This window comes from Phyllopteryx taeniolatus, chromosome 14 (genome assembly GCF_024500385.1).
Source record: "Phyllopteryx taeniolatus isolate TA_2022b chromosome 14, UOR_Ptae_1.2, whole genome shotgun sequence".
In the NCBI taxonomy this organism is placed as follows: Eukaryota; Metazoa; Chordata; class Actinopteri; order Syngnathiformes; family Syngnathidae; genus Phyllopteryx; species Phyllopteryx taeniolatus.
In genome coordinates, this window is record NC_084515.1 from 14,493,754 (window position 1) to 14,511,445 (window position 17,692).

The following is a 17,692-nucleotide window of genomic DNA, read 5'->3' on the forward strand; positions in this document are numbered from 1 at the left end:
GATTATTTTCTCTACTTTTTTAACATTTAATTTTTTGTTTTGTATTCATTATACTTAAAATAATATACTATTTTATTTAAATATGTTTTCAGAAGAAGAAAAACATTTATTTAGCACTATACGAGTTTTATAGTTCTGCATCGGATGCTCCGTAGCCTCCTGCTCGATGATGATAACGATGATGATGATAATGATGGAGTGTATTCACTGTATCAACACAATACCCGCTGCCTCGATGACGACAAGCCGAATCGAAAAAAGGCCGGATGGACGGACGTTGTCTTGGCCTCCTTGTTGCAACAACTTGTGAGGAATTAGTCATGTTATCCCCTCGTGCGGTCATCTGCTTGGCTATTTTCGAAGTGCAATAGTGACTGATCACAGGGTCGACCCTGTGACCAATGCTCATGTTGGAGACCATCTGCGTCCTATACGTCTCAACCTCGTCACTGTGCTCACATCTACGAAAACCGAGTTTGGATTTGTTTTTATAATACTGTACTGTACACACACACGCACACACACACACACACACACACACACACATAGAATAGGCAGTTACTCATACACTGTGACTACGGTTGGGGCTGCAGGGTTCCTCATTAGTGGCAAAAAGTAGAGTGACACTCATTTGTCCGCACGGCCGCCATGTTTCAGACACACATCACCGACGGGGCAGTCTTGGGGAGAGGGATGAATAACCCCCCCCCATTTACTAACAATATCTTCTCTAAACTACCACTGACTGCAGTATTACAATACGTAATCTACAGTTTCATGTTTATATTAGTACTGTATACATATACATCGTTGTATATTGATTGCACATTGGATGTCTGGCCCCTAGAATTGAATTAAGTGTTATTTTTATAGCCCTGAATCACAAAACTCTAAAAGGACTTCTCAGTAGAATAATTCATATTATTAATCTAAAACAACAACATATTCATCAAATAATCATCAAATAATCTATCTACACATTTAAAAATATAAGCAATAATTAAGACTAGTCAAGATCAAATAATTACTATTTTTATTTAAATCAATGACCATCACGATTATTTACATTTATGAATACATGTATTTGTGATTGTACGTTTTTTCTTTCTGGCTGCATTAATGCATACTGTGAAGCCAAGAGACTGTCTTGTTATTTGTACTTTGGCGCCACCTGTAGACTCAGTGGATGCATGTATTTTGTATTTATGTATATTTATTAATTGACTTAAAATATTTTCTTTAACTTAAGAAAATATTTAATTTACTTCAAATATTTCATTTTTGTCATTTCTACTTGTTTGTTTTATTTTCCTTTTTTCTGAGACTATAAATTTATTATTATAATATTATTCTTTGGGTGAACGTTGATTTACGTTACTTAAAATACTTTCTTTTCTAGAAAGTATTTTATATTCATTAAAATATTATGCTATTTCCTTAAAATAAAGATATTACATTTTATTTTAATATTTATTTCTCACTTCTAATTTATTTTACACATATTTCTCTTTTTTATTTACATTTCTTTTTGTTTATTTTATTTTGTTGTTGTTTCATAGTGATAATATATTATTCACTTGAAACATTTTTCATTATTTTATTTAATTCCCAAGTATTTATACTAAAAATAATTTATTTTCTTTCCAGTCGATACTTTTTATTTAAAGGAATATATTGTATTTTATTTCCTTCTGTTCTCTTGAAGTTTATTTCTAAATATTATTTTTTTGTATTTATTTATTTATTTATTCATATTTTACTTTGTTTTACTTTAGATATATTTAATATATGTATCATATTTTTATATTTAGTTAATGTATTTTGTCTTATTTTATTATAAATAGATTTTACATTACTTACAATATTTTGTTTTCCATGCATAATTTTATTTTACTTAAAATATCTTTTTATTAACTAAAAATATTGCATTAGATTTAATTTAAACTTGAGAAATATTTTAAGTAATTAAAATATCTTCTTTTATTTTCTTCACTTGTTTCTTTTTCTTTTATTTTACTCAAAATATTTTTCTTCACATACAAATACTTTACTAAAATTTTAATTCCTCAACCTATTTTGTTGCATTCATTTTCCTTAAATTATAGCTTACCCCAAATATTGTATTCATTTGATTTTATTTGCTTTTCTTTTTGTTTATTTGTTACCTCACCTAACATTTCATATATTTGTTTATATTGTTTCGCTGACCTTGTTTTATTTTTTGAAAAAATATATTTTACTTAAAAACGTTTTGCTTCACTAATTCTTTATGTTTTACTTAAAAAATATTTTGTCATTATATTTAAAAAAAAAAAATACAATTTATCAGCATACATGACCTTTAGTGATGACAATGTTACTGAAATACAATCACTATTGATTTGAAGTCTAAGTGGACAAACATTTATCCAGTGTAGGAAATGTAACAATTCACCCTTTAATGCCAATAAACAATGGCAAACAATGATGACAAACTGGAAGTTAGACAATACAGTATTATGTACAAACTCTGTGCAATAGATAAATGTGAATGTGATGTGTGTGTTGTCTCCCTGTAAAATGTGTTCAAAATTCAAGCATGCAGCATGAAGTGTCATGCGAATCGCTTTTTGCACGGCGCCACATGATCTTCCTCGCTGCCCCTCTGCAAGTATGTTCTTTAAAAACCGCTCTCCGCAGCGGACGCTCCCACACAAGCCGCCACCGCCGCACTCCGAGCAAGACCACCATTTTGTCCTACCGCCATGTCTGCTAAAACCAAGTTTGCCGCTCTCGTCCTGGTTTTAGGTTTGTGCGTTTTTACAAATGGCGCCCCCACTGACACCACGCAGGCCTTCTGCAAGATCGTCTGGTAAAACCTTTTAACCTTTTACCTTTGTAATGAAGTTTCTATTGGGCATTTAACACATTCACTGCCATTGACGGCTTTAGAAGTCATATATCCATGTTTACTGGGAAAGATGGCAGTGAATGAGTTAATAATCCGCAGAATACACAGATTTACAATCACTTTTAATCCCTCCAGGTTGCTCGGTTTGCCGTGTAGTCAGGCCCAACTCGCCATTGTGACTCAAATAAAAGCCATGGGCTCATACAAGGTAAGAAATCAACGATTACTTCATGCAGTTGTGGATTAATATGTAACATTTCCCACTGTGTGTCAATCCAGCTGGGCCCAGTGACGGCGTCGCTAATCCAGGCCAACCACACCTCTGCTGTGGGTCAGGTGGAGAGCGTTAACTTCACCATATCGTCCACTACCATGAGCTTGGCATGCCGCGTGGATGTAAGACTTTTTTTTCTTTTATGTTGCATTACTAATAATATCAAACGGAACTTTTGGTAAATTCAGCCCCCAAAGCCAGTTTCCCTGAAATCTTATTGCCACGTCTATCATGAGTACACACACGCGACAACAAAAAGTCTCGACAACCCATGCCAAGAAAACACAGAGGAAGTCTGCCATTTTGGTTGGCAGTGACCATTTTAGAGTAATTGTGACGATTCCCAGTGGTTCTGCAAAAGCAAATTTGTACGAGAGATTTTTTTCTGATAGCTACCAAGTTTAAAACATGAAATTTAATCAAACAGAATGAAGCTTGTTGCTATGCATAGTACCTTTTTTTTTTTTTTTTTTTTTTTTAAATCTACTACTGTACAGTTTTCCCTGTTCAATACATAGTAGCACATTTTTCTCTTTTCAAGTAAAGAACATTTTAAAAGTACAGCCCAGTTGTATTTAACTTTTAAATACAATGCATTTTCATTTAATCATGACTGCTTGTATTTTTTATTGAAGTTTTTTGTGCAATACATTTTTAATGGAATCATTTAAGTAGTTTTTTTTAAAATTTTCCTGTATTCAAGGTTGGTGTTTTTGACAATCATAAATGTACGTTTTAGGACTAAAACCTATTTATTGTTTTTGATTAACACTTGGCAAACTGGTGTATTTTAATATTGGTAATTTTGGTAGTAAGTAATTATTAGGTTGGTGTAAAAAGTTTGAGAAACACTGTACTAGACAGATGGGCAAAGTTAAATTGTGAAACATAAGAGTATAATTTTTAAAAATATTATTATTTATTAATAATCCCAAATATTATATGTAATATTTTTTTTTAACAAAGTAACCCCAAAAATACAAACGAACTGCACTTAACAAATATACTGCTTGATTTAAAACAGTGTAAGCCACATACATAATACAAAGTTCTTTATCGTTTGAACATTTACTGCAATTTAGTGATTGTGATGTACCACTAGAGGGAGCCTGCGTACCACTAGTGGTCCTCGTACCACACTTTGAGACTCACTGGTACAGATGCAACAACTGACTTCCTTTCAGGGTGCGTCAACGTCCGCCTTCTGGTCCAGCCTGTTCGATAACGGCACCAACTACTGCAATCTCCGCAACGTTATACAAGGTACACTTTACACCTTCAACGCTGCATATATATGTTTTTTTCTGATTGCTAACCATTTCCTGTCCACGCAGGAAGTGGCCTCGCCAAGGCGCCCGGCTTCACCGAGTACACCAACGAGTGGCTCTGCCTGGGATACAGTCTTTCCGGCTGCAAGAGCAAATGAGTCGGAAAATGTTTGTTTTGCGTTTGCTACTACTACTAATAATGGCAATATAAGCTGTCTGTGCCAATGACGTATAGTGACAGGCAGAACAATTCAATACGCTTCCACTAGATGGCAGTAGGTACTATAAACCTGTGTATCCACCTCTTGCTTTTCATCAAACTAATAGGTCGTTAGGTCATTTCTTCCTGCGAGTATATCAGCTTTGTGTTCAACTAAACGCGCCCAGATTTCACACTGAATAACACAATTTATCAGTAAATTAAGACAGGATCATTGTTATTTTATGACATATATACTTGCGACATTTTTGTCTGTGGTACTGTGAGATTTTTCTAATTTAAAATGTGTCTCGGCTAAATAAAGGTCGGGAAACAGGACCTCAAAGGACTGAAAAGTGCCAAAGGACGGCTTACAAACAAGGCTCACAAAATGGCTGACAAAAATGTGGCGTGTACGCAAGGAAATGTTGAATTCCAGGTCCTTACGTTTTCCAAATTCAATGCATTCGACACGTGACTCTTTTGTTAATGTGATTATTAAAATGATCCTTGCATCCTCTGTTGTTTGTGGTATGATGATTTATTAACTTATGGGAACATTTTATTTTCTTTTTTTTAATGATTACACTGGGGAACACATTTTTTGGTGAATTTTTGTTTTCAAATGGTTCCCCCGTGTTATTTGATTTGCTTCAAAGCAAAGCAGCTGTGTAGTTACTCAAACGTGTTCAATAAAACATTGATAAATGTTAACGGATTATTCAAAACACAGCACACACATTGTGTCACATGAGCCATAACAGTAAAATCAATCAATCAAGCAATTGCTCCCGTTATAACAGTGGTGTGCAACCTACGACCCGTGGGCTACTTGCAAATGCATTTTATCCGGACCCCCACACGATTCTACAAACAACTAAAACCCCAGCTAACATTTAATGCACATCATATGTCATATAATACATATTTTTGCCTGACATTTAAATACAGTGGTGCGTTGAGATACAAGTTTAATTTGTTCGGTGACGGCGCTCCGAACGCAAACCCCCCAAAAATTACAAACAATAAATTAGTTTTTAATAAGGGAAACCGCACTATAGAATGTTATACTTTATAGAAGCATGTAGTAATAACATAATTAAATCCAATATAATGAATTAAACAGCTTGTACATCATGATGAATTCATTGCAGCTTTTTATGGCCACCAGGGTGTATAATACAGTCATGCAAATACAAATGAAGCGTTTCACTCAACTACTGTAAGTGACTCAGTAAGCTGCAAAAATGTTAGCAGTTTTCCTACATGATAAAGAATACATACATGTGAATATTGTTATATTGTTTGTCTACATGTGCTGCTGCACAGTTTGTGCTCAAATATCTGTTGCTTAAACAATTATCCCACTGCCGCACAGATGCTATTTGTTAGCCTGTCTATGGCATTTCTTTTTTAATACATAAAGTCTCAACGCCGCCCCCAAAGCACATGTGGCAAACCTCCTATGAAGACATTTGAGATTGTCACACATTTATCGTGTGTGTGTGTGTGTGTGTTGTTTCAGTTCCACACACCGTAGGACATGAAATATCTGATCATGTGAATGCCCTTTCACGGGGGATGCTGATTATCCGCCCCAAATACCATTTAAGGCGAATAAGGCTTCATCCAAACGATATCACGCCAGTCACATGCTGAGGCCAATTCTGAGTCACCTCTGCTATTCTCTTCATGTGGTCATTGTTTATTGTAGTGACCCGAAGTAAGGTCATCGCCTCGTGAGGTCGGCCCGGCGTATCTTGTTCCGGAAGGATTTGACGTGACAGTAGTGTGTCAGGTCGCCAAACTGGCAAAAAGTGGACAAATGCCAAATTTGACCTACTTAGAGGCCACTGTGTAGAGAATGTCTGCAAAATGGACCAGCCAGACTGAGGAAATTCGTGTTAGCAAAGATTTCAAAAAAAAAAAAAAAAAGTCATCAAAAGTCTCTTTGGCCTTTATTGTACCAAAAAGCATCTCACACACGCGCAAAAAAAGAACCCCCCTTCTCCCCCAAAAAGAAACAAAAAATCAGGCTTAAAATTATCATAAAATAAAGGATGTCTAAAATTATCAATAAATACATACAATAACAATAATATGTTAATATTGGACATACAATCAATAAAATGAAATATTCTCTTGCAAAATGATCCCACAAAACAAATTTTGTTGAAGTAAAAAAAAAAAATCACTGCAAAATCAAGTTTAAAATGATAATAAAATATGTTAAGTAGGAAATTATGAATAAATACATACAATAAAAATAATTATGCAAATATAGAATATATACGTAACACAATTAATCAATATTTTCTTGCAAAAAGATTCCACAGAAGCACATTTTGTTGACCCCCCCCACCCCCACTAAAAGAAGCTTATGATGCTAATAAAATAAATAGTAAATTCAGTATAAATGAATACACAAAATAAAATTCATTATTTGACCCAAAATAGATGCCACAGTTCCCATAAAACCATAAATAATACATAAGCATAGAACATATTTTAATACAATAAATATATATTTTGTCACAAAATGATTGCACACAATCACATCTTTCAAAAAAAAGAAAAGCTCTAAATAAAATCGTGCTTTAGTCATATAAAATCAGCAGTAAATTATGGATGATGAAATAAATACAATATATAAAATATGTAAATATTACATAAACAACACAACAAATAATTAATGCAATACATTTTCTCGCAAAATGATTCCACACAGTTGAGTTTTCTTGTGAGAAAAAGATTTTTAAAAATCATAATTAAATGTTCATAAAATAAAAAGTAAACTATGTATAATCAAATATACATAATAAAATATTTATAAATATATCTAATATTAAATTAATATTTAATATATTATATTAATATATTAAGATTTCACATTTTGTTGAAAAAAGCTCAAAATTATATATATAAAAAGCAACCAATTAAGTATAAATAGATACATACTGTATATATAATTTATAAGCATACAACATATAATTATTACAATTTATTAATATTAACTGGTCCTATCAAATTTTGTTTGAAAAATTCAATTCTCTTTTAAAGTGATCAGAAACTAAACAAAAAATCATTATTTGTAAAATCATTATTAAATAAATAATAATAAATACAATACAATAATGTCCAACTACATATTGTAAAATATCATTCATAAAATTATTTCATATTTTCTTGCAAATGTGTATTTTGCTGAAACATAAAAAAAATCACTGCTATGTACAATTGGTTGCCTAAATAAAAATGAAAGTTAAATGGATGAGAGGAAATTACTTGTACATTATGTCCTGTGTAAATGAGAGCATAACCACATGCGCAATGCAGAGTTAAATGATTGCTACTTGACACTTGGTTGAAAAACTATAATCAATTTGCTTAGCACTATTTAGATAACAAGTATGAAACTATGTGCAAAAAACCCCATCATGTGGTCTCATAAGTAACACATTAATTAACCCCGTTGCACAGTCATGGCCAAAAGACATTCAGAAAATTAATAACAAGAAATGAATACATGTCAACAAGCATTAGCTTTGTGCTACCAAAAGGTCCATAAAATCATAAATTAAGTTGTGTGACCAAGAAGTGTCTACATATTGTTTGCTAGTTTGTTTGTTGTTAGTGTTTTGCTCATTGGATGCTAAACTTGGCAAAGCAGAGCAAATTTCTTTATATAACGAATTTCATACACAAAATGATTAAAAGTATTTAAAAACAAAGGAAAAAAAAACAGCTTATAAGCATTTAAAACAAATAGAAAAAAATAAAATAAAAATACAACCCCAATTCCAATGAAGTTGGGATGTTGTGTTAAACACAGAATACGATGATTTGCAAATCATGTTCAACTTATGTTTAATTGAATACACTACAAAGACAAGATATTTAATGTTCAAATTGATAAACTTTATTGTTAACTTAGAATTTTACGGCTGCAACACGTTCCAAAAAAGCTGGGACAGGGTCATTTTTACCACTGTGTTACATCACCTTTTCATTTAACAACATTCAATAAACGTTTGGGAACTGAGGACACTCATTGTTGAAGCTTTGTAGGTGGAATTCTTTCCCATTCTTGCTTGATGTACAGCTTCAGCCGTTCAACAGTCCGGGGTCTCCGTTGTCGTATTTTAGGCTTCATAATGCGCCACACATTTTCAAAGGGAGACAGGTCTGGACTGCAGGCAGGCCAGTCTAGTACCCGCACTCTTTTACTACGAAGCCACGCTGTTGTAACACGTGCAGAATGTGGTTTGGCATTGTCTTGCTGAAATAAGCAGGGGCGTCCATTAAAAAGGCGTTGCTTGGATGGCAGCATATGTTTCTCCAAAACCTGTATGTACCTTTCAGCATTAATGGTGCCTTCACAGATGTGTAGGTAACCCATGCCATTGGCACTAACACAGCCCCATACCATCACAGATGCTGGCTTTTGAACTTTGCGTCCATAACAGTCCGGATGGTTCTTTTCCTCTTTGGCCCGGAGGACACGACATCCACAATTTCCTAAAACAATTTGAAATGCGGACTCGTCGGACCACAGAACACTTTTCCACTCTGCATCAGTCCATCTTAGATGAGCTCAGGCCCAGAGAAGCCGGTGGCGTTTCTGGGTGTTGTTGATAAACGGCTTTTGCTTTGCATAGTAGAGTTTCAAGTTGGACTTACGGATGTAGCGCTGAACTGTATTTACTGACATTGGTTTTCTGAAGTGTTCCTGAGCCCATGTGGTGATATCCTTTACACGTTGATGTCGGTTTTTGATGCACTGCTGCCTGAGGGATCAAAGGTCACGGCATTCATTGTTGGTTTTCAGCCCTCCCGCTTACATGCAGTGATTTCTCCAGATTCTCTGAAACGTTTGACGATATTATGGACCGTAGATGATGAAATCCCTAAATTCCTTACTATTGTCCTTAAACTGTTCGACTACTTTCTCACGCACTTGTTCACAAAGAGGTGAACCTCGCCCCATCTTTGCTTGTGAATGACTGAGCCATTCAGGGAAGCTCCTTTTATACCCAATCGTGGCACCCACCTGTTCCCAATTAGCCTGTTCACCTGTGGGATGTTCCAAACAGGTGTTTGATGAGCATTCCTCAACTTTTTCAGTGTGTTTTGCCACCTGTCCCAGCTTTTATGGAACGTGTTGAAGCCATAAAATTCTAAGTTAATGATTATTTGCTAAAAACAATAAAGTTGATGCATTTGAACATTAAATATCTTGTCTTGTCTTGTATTTCTTGTCTTGTCATACGGTGCAAGAAATATCATATAAAAATGGAAATGCTCTAAAAAGCATGGGAAAAAGGAAGAGTTTTTAACCTGGACTGAAAAACATTCACACTTGGGGCTGATCTCGCCTCTGTTGGCAACTCCATTTGTGTGCAGCATAATAGCTAAATGCTGCTTCACCATGTTTGCTTTGGACTCTGTGCTCCACTATTTGACCTGAGTCTGTCGATCTCAGAGCCCTACTGGGTTTATATTCCATTAGCATTTCATTCATGTATTCAGGACCTAAGCCGTTTAGTGATTTATAGACCAGGACCAGAACTTTAAAATCTATTCTAAAGCTAACTGTGAGCCAGTGTAAAGACTTTAGAATTGGAGTAATATGCTCTGACCTCTTTGTTCTGTTCAGAACCCGAGCTGCAGCATTCTGAATGAGCTACAGCTGTTGAATGCTCGTTTTGGGGAGTCCAGTCAGAAGACCATTACAATAGTCAAGTCTACTTGAGATAAAAGCATGGATGAGCTTCTCCTGGTCTGCTTGGCACATGCAAGCCTTCAGTCTGGATATGTTCTTCAGATGGTAGAATGCAGTTTTAGTAATTGATTTGATATGATTGTTGAAAGTTAGGTCGGAATCTATCAGTACACCAAGGTTTTGGTTGGTCTTTGGTTTTTAAAGAGAGTGAGTCCAGGTATTTACTAACAGAATCCTCTTTTCTTTATTGCCAAAAACAATTATCTCAGTTTTGTTGTAGTTTAATTGAAGAAAATCTAGGCTCATCCAGTTATTTATCTGTTTTAGACAGTTACACAACACCTCAATTGAACTGTAGTCATCTGAAGACACTGCTAGATATAACTGTGTGTCATCTGCATAGCTATGATAGTCAAAATTAAAGTCCTGAACAATTTGACCCAAGGGTAGCATATACAGGCTGAACAAGAGGGGTCCAAGAACTGACCCTTGAGGGACCCCATAGGTCATTGCCATTCAATGAGATTGAACATTTCCATTGGTTACAAAACAACTCCTTTCCTCCAGTTAGGAGCTGAACCGTTTAAGGACTGTTCCATTTAGTCCTACCCACATTTCTAACCTGTTCAGCAGTATATTATGATCTACCGTATCAAAAGCCGCACTGAGGTCCAACAAGACCAGAATTAACACCTTTCTCAAGTCAGTGTTCAACCTCATATCATTTAGCACTTTGATAAGAGCAGATTCTGTACTGTGATGAGTTCGGAAACCTGATTGAAATTTGTCAAAAAGTCCTTTTAAGTTCAAGAAATTGCCGAGTTGATTAAAAATAACTTTCTCAACAATCTTGGCTATGAAAGGGAGATTTGATATGGGTCTATAGCTTGCTATAATGGAAGCGTCCAGCGCTCTATTTTTTATTTTAATTTTTTTAGCAGAGGCTTAATGGCAGCTACTTTAAGAGCTTTAGGAAACTCACCTGACTAAAGTGAGCTATTATTTGCTGCAAATCGGCTAACACAGACTTTGCAATATCTTTTAAAAAGTCAGATGGTATTGAGTCAAGAAAGCTCGTTGATGGTTTCAGCTGCCGAACCGTTTTCTCTTCAGTTTTTTGGTCAACTGTGTCAAATTCTGACATGGCAATAGAGTTTTTCCTGGGTGGCTTCTACTCAAATAAACTAAAAAAAACATCAACTTTGGTTTCTTGTTTTAAAATATTTACTATTTCTAGAAATTATTCTTGATTTAAGTTAAAGTAAATTGTTTTATTCAAATATTCTTCTAGAATTTATTTATTTATTTATGATATATATTATTTATTTACTCGTTATGTTTTGTTGTACTGTGTGTTGTATTTTTTTGTGTGGACCATTCAATAAAATTAAATAAAATTAAATAAAATTTAATTAAATTAAATAAAAGAGGACTTTATCCTGAAACACAAAAAGGCGTAAGAGTGTTTCTAACATCATCAAGTCACACAAAAAGGATCCAGGCATGTAAAAGCTTTATTATTTAAAAAGCCAGAATACAGGAAAGAAATTCTCAGTGATTTATTTGTTTAACGCTGTAGTTAAAATGCAGAAAATAATGATATTGTTGCTTCATTTTTCTTCATTGATTTGTTCAGACTTTGCAAGTGGCGAGTCCGTAGCCCAGGCAAGCCCACTCGTTGGTCATCTCCAAGAAGCCTGGACCGCTGTTCAGTCCGCTTGCTGGGTGGAAATGACAAAACAAAAACATTAGCATACAAATCAAATCATATTTACCTTCACAAGGTGAGCTGACCCGAGAGCAGGTCATAGAGGTTGCAGTAGTTGAGGCCGTTATCCAGAAGGCTGGTGAAACCCAAAGAGGTGGACTGGCCCTGGAAGTAAAAAAGGAAAAATAATAATAATAATCATTATGCACTTTTCCCCAGGATTTTAATCAATCAAGTCTATTGTGATTTTGACATCATTTGGAGCAGTTAAGACATGAGTAAAATAAATAAATAAATACTTCATTAAAAAGCTGAATTTTACAAGATATCACACTGTTTTCAATTATTTTGTTAACCAAAGTTTATTGAACGTTTCCCACACCATTTATTAAATGTAAAATTGCAATAAATATTGATTATACATTAAACAAATAATGCAATGTTTTTTTTAAATTTAAGAAATAAAAATCTTTGGTTTTTTTCTTAATTTAACAAATAAAAAATAGAACGTTGAATTTATGAGAGCTAACACAATTTAACACAAACTATTTAACACAAATACAATTCAGATTTTATGTTACTACATTTTTACAAATGCATTTGAATGTTACAAGACATCACATTTATATTAATAATTTTTGCTTCGTCAGACCCTTTTTTTCTTTCAATAAATGTAACTGTTAAACTAAGTCATCATAATAGCATAATTGCCCAAGTCATTCTTGAACACTTATTTGAAAAACAAGAAAAAAAAAAAAAACCCGTTTCCTCGATTCAACCTTTGCGGGTTACCACGACCATGTGAAAAAATGTTTCAATGATGCTTTTGGCAAGCTAGCCATACTTTGTCCTACAGTGTGTTGGCTCGGTTTTAAGAAAGAGTTCCATTTTTCAGTCGAGAAAGTTCGGACGTTCCTCCAAAGCCTAACCCTATGTTGAGATTTGGCTGACTTACAGTCACGCGGCAGCCCACGGTCATCACGGTGCCGCTGAAGGTCAAGGTGATGTTCTCCGCCCTCAGGCCGTCCACCGACGTGTGGTTGGCGGTGAGGCCCAGAGGAGTGCCCGCCACCAGCTGGAGGGACATTTCAATCAGAAAATCCATTCAAATGTGTTGATTGGAATTGATTTTTGATTTGTTTTCTGATGCCAAATCAATAATACCATGTAGTGACACTTCTCACAGCCAAACATGGGGTTGAAGTCTTGGATCTGCTGCTCTAGTTTGGTGCTGACCTCAGCACAGGGTGACGGAAAAAGCCTTGTGGAGCAGAGTTGTCACTTGTCTATTGTCTAAAACAAGCACGGGCAAAAAAGTACAATATGGCCTGCTCTTTTACTTTTCTTTATGACCTGGCCTGTCTGTCTGATTTTCAAAATCAAATGTAGTCCGTCAGCACAATCGTTTACTTGTCACTTACCAGAGAGTTCTGCAGAAGGCGTGATAGGTGGGCCCGGGAACGGGCACAGCCGACACAAACACGACCAGTCCGGCGAGGAGAACGAGAGTCTTCATGATGGCGGCCGCTGGAGGTTGTGGGATGATCGTTGGCCGCGCGTCCTCTTATACGGGCCGGGTCATGCGCTCGGCACAACGACGGCCTGAAAATTGATTGAGCGCGGACGGGCGCTGCTGACCCAACGTGCCAGTCTTGCGCCGGTGACGCCTGTTACATCAGTTATTTTAATGATGGCGGACCGACAAAAGAAGCTACGAGCTTCCGACCCTGCGCAATTTAAAGGTTAATAGCTAATATGTTGTGGGAAACGTATTTAAAAAAAAAAAAAAAAAAGAACAAAGATTAAGAGACTTGAGATTTGTTATTATCAAATAGTCAAAAGCAATAAGTCACTTATGGACGCAATAAGTGGATGTGAGACAAAATGGACGCCAAGGCAGGCCAACAGTGGGATTTCTCTCAGTTGATCAGCAAATAAAAATAACAATAAGAAAGGTTCATAAAGTCATGAAGATCTTCATTTCTAAATTTGGAAAAATATGCTTTTTTGTTTTTTAAAACTCAAGTAAAATATGAATTTGTACATTTAATAGGACCAAAAAAAAACTGTTTTTGTTGTTGTTGTTGTTAATTTAAACTCATTCTAAATCAGACATCTGAGTAAAGCAGTAGAACCATGTGATTTCCCCCCCCCCCGCCCCCAGACAATCTCCAATACAATTAACGATAATCAAGATCTATAAAGTCACAAAATTGTGTTTTGATTTTGATTTTGATTTTTTGGAATGTTTATACCGTTTAAATTCAAGGTGTGTCAGAAAAGTTCCAGGACCGGCGTCACAAAAGATAACGGAAGATATTTCAAACAAAAACTATCAACTGGGAGTTTTTCCCGTTCCATGTAATCACCGTGGTGTGCATAACTGTGACATCAGCGAAAATGTTCCACATGCTTTGATTTACAGTGGATAGCAAAAGTCCGTACACCTCTGTACAAAATGTTTGAAAAAATGAGACCAAGATATTTCATTTCCAAACTTTGTCTACCATTCATGTGACCTATGACCTTTAAAACTCAATTTAAAAAAGGAATATTTGAGAGATGAAGAAAAACAATAAGCAACCAAGATAATGCGGTTGCACAAGTGTGCACACCCTCTTATAACTGGGGTTGTGGCTGCGTTCGGAATCAATCAATCCCATTCAAACTCGTTCAATGGGAGTCAGCACACATCTGCCACAATTAAAGTGCCTCTGATTAATCCCAAATAAATCCCAACGTTCAGATGTTCTTTTTAAAACTTCAAAATGAAAACTTAATTTAAATGATAAAATAGAAATAGTATTCATTATATTATGTCATCAAGCAGCATTCTTTTTTCTTTTTTTTTCATAGGTTTGCTTGGCCATGAAAGACACTCTGGCAGACAAACGCCAGACAAAGCACCTTTTTCGTTAGCCAGATGGTTGATTATTTTATTAATAATTCATCATTTCCATCAAATTGTATTTTATTTTATTATTATTTTTTTACATTGGAACCATTTCTGACACAAGACGCGTCACCAAATGTCAAATGTAGAATGCAGAGAAAGGATCATTTTAATGCTTGAAATTCAGAATACACACACATACAGACAAAAAAAAGTTTTGAATTGCTTTGTTTTTCTTTATTTCTTTTAGGTGGCGAGTGCATACCCCAGGCAAGCCCACTCGTTGGTCATCTCCATGAAGCCTGGTCCGCTAGCCAGTCACTGCAAATAGTCAAAAGAAATGGGAACACGCAAGGTTCCACACACACACACAAAATGAAATACAGTGGTGCCTTGAGGTACAAGTGCCTTAACTTACGAATTTATGTCGTGCGCTTCAGACCCCCACAACTAGATGGCGGCAGCAGACTCCACAACAGCCACCAACCATCGTTTCATATTGCAGTGGAAGGACAATATCAATTCGCTACATGCCGAACGTCACATGACCAATGCGGAAGAAGGGATTGCTGACTTCCTGTTTTGTTTATGATATGCTAACGAGCATAACTTGGATTGATGACATGATTGCGTGAAGCCAAATTTGCTGAAATGTTGTCTTAGGACAAAAGTTAAATAAATATATAATTTACAACCCCAATTCCAATGAAGTTGGGATGTTGTGTTAAACATAAATAAAAACACAATACAATGATTTGCAAATCACGTTCAACCTATATTTAATTGAATACACTACAAAGACAAGATATTTAATGTTCAAACTGATAGACTTTATTGTTTTTAGCAAATAATCATTCACTTAGAATTTTATGGCTGCACCATTAATGCTGAAAGGTACATACAGGTTTTGGAGAAACATGCTGCCATCCAAGCAACGTCTTTTTCATGGACGCCCCTGCTTATTTCAGCAAGACAATGCCAAACCACATTCTGCACGTGTTACAACAGCGTGGCTTCGTAGTAAAAGAGTGCGGGTACTAGACTGGCCTGCCTGCAGTCCAGACCTGTCTCCCATTGATGTGTGGCGCATTATGAAGCGTCAAATACGACAACGGAGACCCCGGACTGTTGAACAGCTGAAGCTGTACATCAAGCAAGAATGGGAAAGAATTCCACCTAGAAAGCTTCAACAATTTGTGTGCTCAGTTCCCAAACGTTTATTGAATGTTGTTAAAAGAAAAGGTGATGTAACACAGTGGTAAACATGACCCTGTCCCAGCTTTTTTGGAACGTGCTGCAGCCGTAAAATTCTAAGTTAATGATTATTTGCTAAAAACAATCAAATTTATCAGTTTGAACATTAAATATCTTGTCTTTGTAGTGTATTAAATTAAATATAGGTTGAACGTGATTTGCAAATCATTGTATTGTGTTTTTATTTCTGTTTAACACAACGTCCCAACTTCATTGGAATTGGGGTTGTATATTTGTAAACATGAACAAAGCATAAAGATTGAATATTGTCATCTTTGCTGGCTCTGTGGTGATTGAAAAAAAAAAGACATTGTAGACGTTTAAAGTTCCTGCAGGCGCTTTCACTCGAGCGAAGAGGAAATACTTTTACCTTAGTAAGTTGCGCATATATTGCATTGGTGGAAGTAATATACCATTAAACTAGTTTGCTAACCGCCAATAGACCCCCTACAGAAGAAGAACATTTGTGCTGGCACACCTGTCTATATAAGGTCTCATAGTTGCCAGTGCATATCCGAGCACAAAGCAAGAAATGAAGTCTAAGGAATTGCCTGCAGACCTTCGAGACCGGATTGTGTCAAGGCACAAATCTGGGGAAGGATACAAAAAAATGTCAGCAGCATCGAAGCTCCCGAAAAGCACTTTGGGTTTGATTATTTGGAAATGGAAGAAGTTTGGAGCCACCGAGACCCTTCTTCGATTTGGCCGTCCGACCGAGCTGAGTAACCGGGGAAGAAGGGCCTCGGTCAGAGAGGTGAACAAGAACCTTATGGTCACTAAGGCGGAGCGCCAGTGTTCCCTTGCGGAGACGGGAGAACCGTCCAGAAGGTCAACCATTGCTAACGTTCTCCGCCAATCAGGCCTTTATGGTAGAGTGGCCAGACGGAAGCCACTTCTCACTAAAAGGAATATGGCAGCACGCTTGGAGTTTGCCACAAGGCACCTTAAGGATTCTCAGCCCATCCAACCTGTCTGACCTTGAGAGGATCTGCAGAGAAGAATGGGTGAAAAAAAATGCCCCAAAGCAGGTGCCGAGCTCGTAGAGGCATACCCAAGAAGGCTTGAGGCTGCGCTTGCTGCTAAAGGTGCTTCAAGAAAATATTAAGACAAGGAGGTGAATACTTATGTACCTGTAATGTTTACATTTGCCCCAAATTTCTTTACTTTGTCATTTATGGGATATTTTATGAAGAAGAAAAAGAAAACTGCACTCAAATCAGCTTTAGGATAATTCTGTAACAGCAAAAGGGGTGTGAATACTTTCTGGTGGCACTGTATGTGTGTATGTATTTTTAATTAGATTATTATTGATACTTTTTTTTAAATATATCATTTTAGAGCGCGAACAACCATTTTTGGTAACTTACAATATATTTATTGTAATTTATTCATTTTTATGAATGGATTTTATTTTTAATGTTTTATTTTTTTAGGGCATCGAACCTTTTTTGGTTACTTAAATATTTTATTTTTTTCTTCAAAAA

General features: G+C 35.8%; 1 protein-coding gene across 1 annotated transcript in view; it reads left to right on the forward strand.

The window, feature by feature from the left end:
• The window catches only part of ssx2ipa (synovial sarcoma, X breakpoint 2 interacting protein a), an 84,204-nt gene that overhangs the window by 51,863 nt on the left and 14,649 nt on the right, over nt 1-17,692 (forward strand). The window lies entirely within an intron of this gene.